Source organism: Corvus brachyrhynchos, unplaced genomic scaffold, assembly GCF_000691975.1.
Source record: "Corvus brachyrhynchos isolate BGI_N302 unplaced genomic scaffold, ASM69197v1 scaffold103, whole genome shotgun sequence".
In the NCBI taxonomy this organism is placed as follows: domain Eukaryota; kingdom Metazoa; phylum Chordata; class Aves; order Passeriformes; family Corvidae; genus Corvus; species Corvus brachyrhynchos.
The window spans coordinates 3,119,934-3,129,260 of NW_008237436.1; the positions used below are offsets into that span (position 1 = coordinate 3,119,934).

Consider the following 9,327-nt stretch of genomic DNA (forward strand, 5'->3'; position numbering starts at 1 on the left):
CGGGGAGGTGCCGCCTCCTGGCCGCCCCCGGGGCCCCGCGGGTCACGGCCCTGCGCTGCCCTCGACCGGCCGGGGAGAGCCGTGCGGCGCCCCTCGGGCCGCTCCCGCACCTTCCAGCCTGTGTGCTGTCTGCCTTGCCTTTTTCGCCCGGGCCCCACGCTGTGTGTGAGGAAAGTGACCGTGCACTGGAACAAATTGCCCGGGGAGGTTGCGGAGTCTCCCTCAAAGTGTCTCTATACAGTCCTGTGCAATGTGGTCTAGGATGGCCTTGCTTGAGTAGTGAGGTTGGACCACCGTGGTCCCTTCCAATCTGACACATTCTGTGATTCTGTGAAAGTGTTAGGGTAGGGACCTTTTGGGTGGGTTTTCTTAGCAGCTCCAGTCTTAGAGAGTGGTGAGGTTGGAGTGAGGGTGTCAGGGAGTGTGCCTTGCTCCTGAGCTGGGGTCCCCTTTGGCATGGGGAGGGACAGGAGAAACCTTGGGATTTCAGCTAGTCTGAGAACTCATGTGCTGCTTGTTCAAGGAAAGGGATATGTTCCCAGAGTTCTTGTTAATCTTCTTGCTTAGTGGTGGTCTTACATGCAGCGATGTCCAGTCAACAGCAGTTTTAACAAGCCCCTTGGTTGCAGCAATGCTCATGGCAATGAGCATTTTTGTCAAGCCTCTCCAGTACTAGAGAAACAGAAGTTCGTCTGATGCTTTGAGGGTACTCAAATTATTTTAATAGTTGTTGTATGTGTTGAATAAAGTTGTATATATTTGTTCTAGGTGTGCTGGGGTTAATCCATACCTGTCAAAAAAGACGTTCTTGGCTTCGTAGTGACTCTCATCACAGAGTTTAATTTTGCAACAAAGCTTGGCCCCTGGTCATAGAATACCGTTCATCCTGACTCTCTGTAGCCCCAGACTTGGGGTTTTGGCTGAATAGCTGGTCCTCCTTATATCCATCTTTAGGTAATAAATTGCATAAACACGATGAATCAGCAGAACTGGATCAGTAAATCCTCCTAGATTACAGCAGCTGCTGTAAGCTCCACCAAAAGAAAGAGAATACCTCAGCTCTGTACTAAGATGCATTTGCTCTATGTACTTGGAGATACAGTATGATACCTTTACTTTTCGGCAAAGTTCATAAGTGCTTGTTAGTATGTATAACCTGGATACATAGACATGACTAAAACAGTGGCTAGCTGTGAAACACAGAGCCAACATTATTTCAGAAAGCTTCAAAAGATGGGAAGAAAACCCAAAAGGTCATTTATGGGAGATAAAAAAGCACAAAGTTTTCTTGGAAGAAATTCCTTTACAATTTGCACCAGCCACAAGCAGTCATGTATGATTCGCAGTAAAGGTGTACTTTAATTTTTTATATTCATGGAGGTGCCAAAGGTTCTATTCTCACCAGCCCCATAGCAGAATTAGCAAAGCTGAATACACACTCACTTAGCTGCTCTCAGGAATACATGACCTCTTTTGCAAAACTGAAACCTAAGCCTAGAATTCTGTAACAGTCTCTAAAAATTGTAACACCTTTAGGAGCTAACCCACGACAGTCAGTTCTCTTCATTATTCTCACATCTACATCTATATGGTGAGACATGTTGCTACAAATAGTATTGTTGGTTGAAAGCTTCATGTAGGCTGGTGGGTTGACTGGTTTCTTGTTCTGATTCATCTCTTGGTTACTGCCTGTCCTTGGCAAATGGGTAGGAGGCTAAATTATAATTGCTTTTCTACTGGTAAGTATATTAAATTGGATTTCTATTGACTTACTGACTTTCACAAATCCCGAAATAACTTGGAAGCTTTGAGATCCATTGTTAAATTTGCCTAAAATTTGTCAGTGACTTGTTCATCCTTGTGGTGGAACAGATGAACTAATAGCACATAACCACACAAATGTTCTTTCTCTCGAAAAGCAGGATAACAAAATATGGTTTAATATGGTTTATTTTCCATTCCACACTTCATGCTACTATTCATGGAAGATTCCATCATTTGCCCATGTCCCCAACTGCTGCAGTAATTCCTGACTACAGCTGTTCCTTATACAACTATCAGTGCATTCCTCCACATTGAGTTTCTGATAAAGCTGCAGTCCTGAGTTTCTTTAAAAGTGTATTAGTCAAATCCTTTATTATATAATACCCAGTTTGAACTAGTTAACATTTCCACTGCTGAAATCATATAATATAGTATATGTAGTATTAGGGGGAAAAAAATCATTAAAAGAAGGTTAATTCCCAACAATATGTTTAATAGGAGAGACTTCCTTTAGTTCTTAAACTCATGTTTGATTTTACAAATAAATTTTGACAAAATTATGTTCTCTTTATTTTTATAAGCTGGAGCGTTGTAAAGAAGTAGCTGTCTTCTCTAATCAACAGTGTTTGTTTCTGACAAGCAAACTTTCATTGAGGTGAGCCATTCATCAACTCATGTGAACATTATTGTAGCACTGTCACTCTGAAAGAAAAACAAATTTGAAACATTAATCTCAGCCCTTTAGTAATTGCAGCTCTGGTGTTCATTTGCTTCCATTCTAACACCTCATCAGACTGAAAATTAAAGTAAAAGTACATGCACAAGAAATGCTATAGAACATGATTCAGATCTTTCCTTTAAAAATATTGTTTGTCTCATCTTCTTGATATTGACATATTCATTCCAAAGACTGTGAATTTCTCAGTGGCAATTTCATTCATGAGATGTTTAGTTGGATCTCAGTCCAGCAAGGTGCTCTGCATTAGCAAATCATAGTATTTGCATAACTGTAGCCATTTCTAGGTCAGGATGCAAGATCAGCCGTTGACACAGGCCCACACTAGGTGTGGCAGGAGTGAAAGGATGCTATGAACTTCTTCATCCTTCACAAAAACAGGACTGATGACAGGATCCGATCCTGTCTGTTTCTGTACCTTTTACAACACTTGCTCCCCACTGAAATGAGAGAAAGCAATCCCTTTGTTTCCAGAGCATACTTTTCCCTCAGCTGTAATTGTTGATGGGAGGGAATTTTTCTTCCTATGATATTCTTCAAATTTTCTCAGATTCCATTCTCCATAAATGCCAGAAGGTGGTCTCAAATATAATATCAAAAAACAAAGAAAAAGGCCTTTATCCATGTTATTATGTCTGCCACAAGCATATGGGGAAGAAAATAAAACTGACGAAGTTTAAAGTTTTAGCTCAATTTTTATTTCAGTTCTAAAATAAATTCTAGCAATACTACTTCATTTTTGGGGTAAAAAAGATTATGTAATCATTCAACTGTGAAAGCTTGAAAGAACATGCTTTAGAAGACAGACTCTTGGCTACAAAACATGGAACTATTTCAGTAAATAGGGACTGCTCTGTACAGGCATATGTTTACACTGACTCTTACAAGTGTTTTTTTTTTAAATAATGAAATTATATAGATCAGAGCTGAACCATGATTGAAAGAAGAGAATTTTCATTTGTCTGCAACTGTGGCATCAAAATACTGCTTGCTTTACCATGTCCATATGAGGACTCCTGTTGTGTTTAATTAGATTATTCTCATGAGTAAGGATAATGTGATTTGTTCCTGTGCCAGGATCAGGAAGTGCTATTAGCCCCTTTCTCTTGAAAACCAGGATTTCTTGTAAGTTCAAAAAAAAAAAAAAAAAAACCCTGGCAAATGTAAAGAGAAACGTCATCACAGCATCTAAATTTTCCCTGCTATGCATATGGATTGCACCAGATAGAATCATGGAATGGTTTGGGTTGGAAGGGACTGTGGGGCCCATTAGCTTGTGGCACAATGGACAAAGAAAGCTCTTGGTCAGACAGTCTCTGGTGCCAGAGAGTTAGTAGTCCTGGCGAGGGAAAGAAGCCTCTCCCAGGATGCCTTGTTCTGTTATGGTAATGTACCCCAGTTGGCTGTTGGCCCTTCGCCTTTTCCACTCCCCCAGAGCTTCTCCATTGGTCCTTGTTCCTTTGTCCTGCCTTTTCCCTGCCCCCAGATAAAACCCTGAGTTCACAGATGTTCTCGTCTTTGCCTCTGGACCTTTCTACGGTGTAGGGGCGGTAAATGCTCCTGTGGGAACCCACGCAAAGAGCCTTCCTGCCTCTTTGCTGCCGACAATATTACTGAAGCTGTCCATGCGTTTGTGCATGCACACGTGTGACCCCACAGAGCCAGACAGAGACAGTAACAAGGGACCTTAAAGATCATTTACTTCCAAGCCCCTTCCATAGACAGGAATACCACTCACTACACCAGGTTGCCCAGGATCTCACCCAACCTGGCTTTGAACATTTACAGGGATGGGGCATCCACAATTTCTCTGGGCAATTCATTTCACTGTCTCACCAGCCTCACAGTGGATTTCCTTCCTAATATCTAATCTGAACCTACCCTCTTTCAGGTTAAAGCCATTCCACCTTGTCCTATAATTAGATGCCCTTTTGAATTGTCCCTCTCTGGCCTTCCTGTAGGCCCCCTTAAGGTTTTGGAAAGTGCTGTAAGGTCTCCCTGGAGCTTTCTCTTCTCCAGGCTGAGTGACCCCAACTCCCTCAACTTGTTGTCACAGGAGAGGTGCTCCAGTCATTTGATCATCCATGTCTTTCTTGTGTTTGGGGCACCAGAGGTGGATACAGTACTGCAGATATGATCTCACCCAAGCAGAGCGGAGGTGGAGAGTCCTCTCGCTTGACCTACTGGCCACACTGCTTTGGACACAGCCCAGGATATGTTTGGCTTTCTGGGCTGTGGGTGCACATTGCTGACTCATGTGCAACCTCTCATCCACCAGCAACCCCAAGCCCTTCTCCTCAGAGCTGTCCCAAATCCATTCTCTCCTCAGCCTGTATTTGTGCTTTGTATTGCCGAGTCAGGTGCAGGACCTTGCACTTGGCCTTGTTGAACTTCACATGGGAGGCACAGGCCCACCTCTCAAGCCTGTCAAGGTCCCTCTGGATGGCTTCCCTTCCCTTCAGCATGTCAATCGCATCACATAGCTCAGAGATGTTTCATTCACTGTTTTTAACTTCCGCATGACAGGGTGCACTAAAGCAGAAGTAAAATAAGCTAGTTTAATTTTTTGCTACTCTAACTGTAAATAACTTCTACATGCTTTTTCTATAATTTCTTACTTTAGTCTTGAAAGAGAGCAATATTAAAAAAAATACCTTGTAGGCATTTTTTGAGGCAAGTTGTTACATCCTGTGCAATTTCAGAAACGCTGTAACAGACCTTCCATGTGAGAATTCTCTACATTTCAATCACGGTGAAGCAGATGAAGACAGTATGACTTCAAGAAGTTATTTTGTTTTTATTGAAATAGGTTATCCAAATAATTCGGCTGAAATTTTTTAAAATATAGGTATTATCTATAAGAAATTTGTATTAATTTGTATTAATCTCTCTGATTTTAACACTCAGAGTACAAAAAATAAAATAGACATTATGTTTGTTCTCATGGTTATAAATTCTACTGAGAAGAATTCATTAAACATAAGCTTTTAGAGTAAAAAGAGGTAATAATCTGAGAAGTAGTTGAACAGTAACCAGATGAACATAAAACAGAACTTTTACTTTTAAATGACGATATGTATTCAGTTTTTCTTTTTCTTTACTTAATTGCTTTTATTAGGGTGTAATCATAATAAAAGTTGCAGAGATGTAAATAGCAGGATTTGTATGTTTGATTACAGAAAACATAGTAGCATGATTTGTTGCAGTAATGCATAGCTTAGGTTCTTGGCTTTGAAAGAGTTTATTCTGTGATTGTTTCACAAATCATGCTTTGAAACTACGAGTTTGAGCTGCTTATTCCGTTTGGACATTTTATTCTCACCTTTCTTATATTTTGCAAGAGTAACCATGACAGCCTTTTTAGTAGTGAAATTAATACAATTTTTGGTATTGATGTTATTATTAAATAAATTATTATGAAGGCCAATTATTAATATTGACCTCTTTGTTGGTTCTCCATAACTGATTTTTCATTTCATTGATATTGATATCTCGACTCCTTGATCTGTAGATGCCTCAATCTATGTTGTTGGCTCTTGCATAATGGGAATGTGGTAACATGAGAGCCCATAAAGATTTATTTTCTAGACAACATTTAGGATCTTAAGAAAAGTCCTGCTGGTCTCCTCTCCTCCTCTTATATTCTCTACTCTTTGTCAAGCACTCACGCTGCCAGCTAGCTTTAAGAATTACCCTTCAATGATTATCACTGTGGCCAAATCCCAGAGAAGTCAGTCCATGCTGCCATTGTTAGTACAAGACACTTTTTACAACTAGATTTCTATGAGCTTTTTTCAGCATAAAATATTAAAAAAAAAATAAAATTCTAAACTCTAATTAGGGTTAAAAACATGTAAATTATTGTTACTTCTGATATGCTTCTTTTAGTGTGTTTCTAGACAATAACTGATGATGGAAATTAACTTTTGGTGGAAACACTGCCATAACACAATAAACTAATTGTTGCTATGAAACATATATTTCTTGAAGAAAAAGACCTAAATCATCAACAAATTATGTTTATTTTATGTGGTCTGCATGCTTTCACTTTAGCTACTTGAAACCAGAGAAACGCTTAGACAGAAAGGATGTTGGTCACACACTTTGTCTGTATGCTGCAGTATGAACAACAGCAGGAGACAAAAAGGATCACAAGCTCTTGTATGTTATTAGAAAAATTAAATTATACCTTTAAGGACTTAACATTTATAATACACCAAGGAGGAGAGATCAACGGAAGGTTTAAAATTGATAGGCTAGTTTATCTCAACAAAGTATATGCAACTGATGGCCTAATTTTATTATCAGGGAACACTCAACAGTTATTGATATATCATTGATATTATCAACAGGAACCTACAGTAACTATGAGTATTATTTGACATTATTTCACACTCTACTCAGCACTTGTCAGGATGCAGTCAGAGTCCCATTCTAGGCACCACAATTCAAGAAAAATATGGACAGACTGAAAAGGGTCCAAACCAGGGCTGCAAAGGTGATGACAGGCTGGAGAACACACCCTACAAGAAAAGGCTGAAGGAGTTACATATTTTTTCTGTGGAGAAGAAAATGCTCAGGGGGGACCTCATCACAGTATTCCAGTACTTAAAGAGCATCTACAAAGACAGAGACTCCTTCACCAGGAGTCACATGGAGAAGACAAGTGGGAGTGGGTACAAGTTGTACTGGGAAAGTTGACATAAGAAATGAATGTTTTTCATTGAGAACACTGATTAGGTGGAACAACAGCCCCAGGGATGTGGTAGAATCCCCATCACTAGAGGTTTTCAAGATGCAATCGGACAGGGTGCTAGATAATCTTATCTAGGCTCTCTTTCCCATGAAAAGCAGGACCAGATCATCTGTGGACATCCCATTCAACCTGGGCTATTCTATGATTTAATATTTCTATGATTATCTTCCCATTTTATGTATTTAGCTATTATATCTGTAACTCTGGAAATAGTTTATTAAAAAAAACCAACAACACACCTAGTAAACATGTTTGTTATATTCCTACAAAGCAACTGATTTCTGAGAAGTTTTCTGAATGAAAATGCATGCAGGATTTATCCAAAGGAATTTATCTAGTTTTTTGTTTGCTTTCACTAAAATGAAAAGAAGGTGTTATTCAGGATAGTTCTTTTGTTTTCAGACATTACTGCCAAAAAAAAAATCCCAAAAAGCACCACCACCAAAAAGAAAGCCATCTATAAGTTAGAAAAGAAAGAGCTGTGAAACACTTCTTCCTCAATTTCCAAGCATTATTTATTTTTCCTTGCTTTAGGATTACCTTTCTGGATATTTTATTGATAATGGCTTAATGATTTACGTCTATGACTGTAAAAGAAGGGATGTGATACCTGGGAAAAGGATGCATTTCTGGATGTTTACAGTTTCACCAAGAAAGTAAGTCAAAATTATTACCCTGTCATCAGAATCCCAATAAGGCTTAAAGTCATGATCTTGTGTTAGTTGTCCAGCATCTTTCCTGATGTCTTATTTTATTTATTATTATTTCTCATGTCTTGCAGATTACAACTTTTAAAGAAAAAATGCCAGTATTGTTTGCTTTTATTGCTGCAACATGACACTGTTGACTCTTCCTCAGCTTGTGATCCTCTGTTGCCCCTGAATCATGTTCTGCAAAAGTACAAACAAGCTGGATGCACCACATCCTGTATTTGTGCAATTTAGTTTGTCTACTAAAAGTAATGCCCTACACTTGTGACTGTTCAGTAAAATCCTGTTTTTCTCAGACCATTCCTACAGTTTGTCAGGATCATTTTGTATTCTAATCTTGTCCTCCAATGTACACAGTTGCTTCCAGCCTAGTATTGTTTGCAGATTTAATAAGCACACACTGCATTCCATCATCTAGATCATTAATGACATTATTATATAGTATCAAACCTTGGTCACCCCTGCAGAAGCACACATGGCACTGTTTTCCATGTGGACAGTGAGACACTGATATCTATTCTTCATTGTAGTGAACAGTATTTACAGGCTTATTACAACCTTATAATAAAAAATTACATACAGGTCATGATTCCAAGTCTTGTTTTCAAAATACATTCTAAGACATTCCTAGAATCTGAGCTGACAATGAGGTGCATGACATAGATTTAGGCTGTCAGGGTCCTTGGAAGTTGACCTGATCTAAATCTCCCTTCTCTGACCTCTCCAGTCCTCAACACTGTGAGTAACGTAGGTTGCTGAAGAACTTTTATCCAGTCAAGTTTTGTATCTCTTCAGAGTTGAATTTTCTCTGGGAATCTTCTTCGACTGTTAGGCCATACTCATGGTTACTTTTTTCTCCTTGTACTTATCAGGAATTTGCTCTCCCACAATTTTTGTTCATTGCATCTCCTATTTTCATTGTGTAAATCCAAGCAGCCTGGCCCCATCTACTCTGTTTCCACCTACTGCGTAGTTGAAGACAGCAATTAGCTGTCACCCAGCCTTCTTTTATTACAAATTAATAAATACAGCACTCTCAACCTCTATTTATATGTCATGTGCTTTTATTTCCTAACTATTTTGATGGCCTCTGATGGACTCTGCCAGTTTGTCAATGTGTTTGTTATACTGTGGACACCCAAACTTGACACAACTCTCCAAATGCAGTCATCCAAGTGCCAGGGGGAGGAGAGTAAGCACTTCAACTAACCTACTGGTGGCTATGTTCTTACTAATGCAGCCCTATTTGTGTTTAAGCTTGCATTGCTGCAGAACTGCACTGCTTATTCACACTCATCATCCTAAACCTAGGTTCCTTTCTACACATCTGCATTCTTGATAGTCAGCCTTTGCCATTACAA

General features: G+C 39.3%; 1 long non-coding RNA gene across 1 annotated transcript; it reads left to right on the forward strand.

Annotated features, from left to right (window-relative positions):
* Window positions 1–1,686: 1,686 nt before the first annotated feature.
* On the forward strand, window positions 1,687–8,983 carry LOC108445979. The gene is made up of 3 exons (XR_001861075.1): window positions 1,687–2,419; window positions 7,791–7,912; window positions 8,038–8,983. It is a non-coding gene; the product is annotated as an uncharacterized LOC108445979 (long non-coding RNA).
* The last annotated feature ends 344 nt before the right edge of the window (window positions 8,984–9,327 follow it).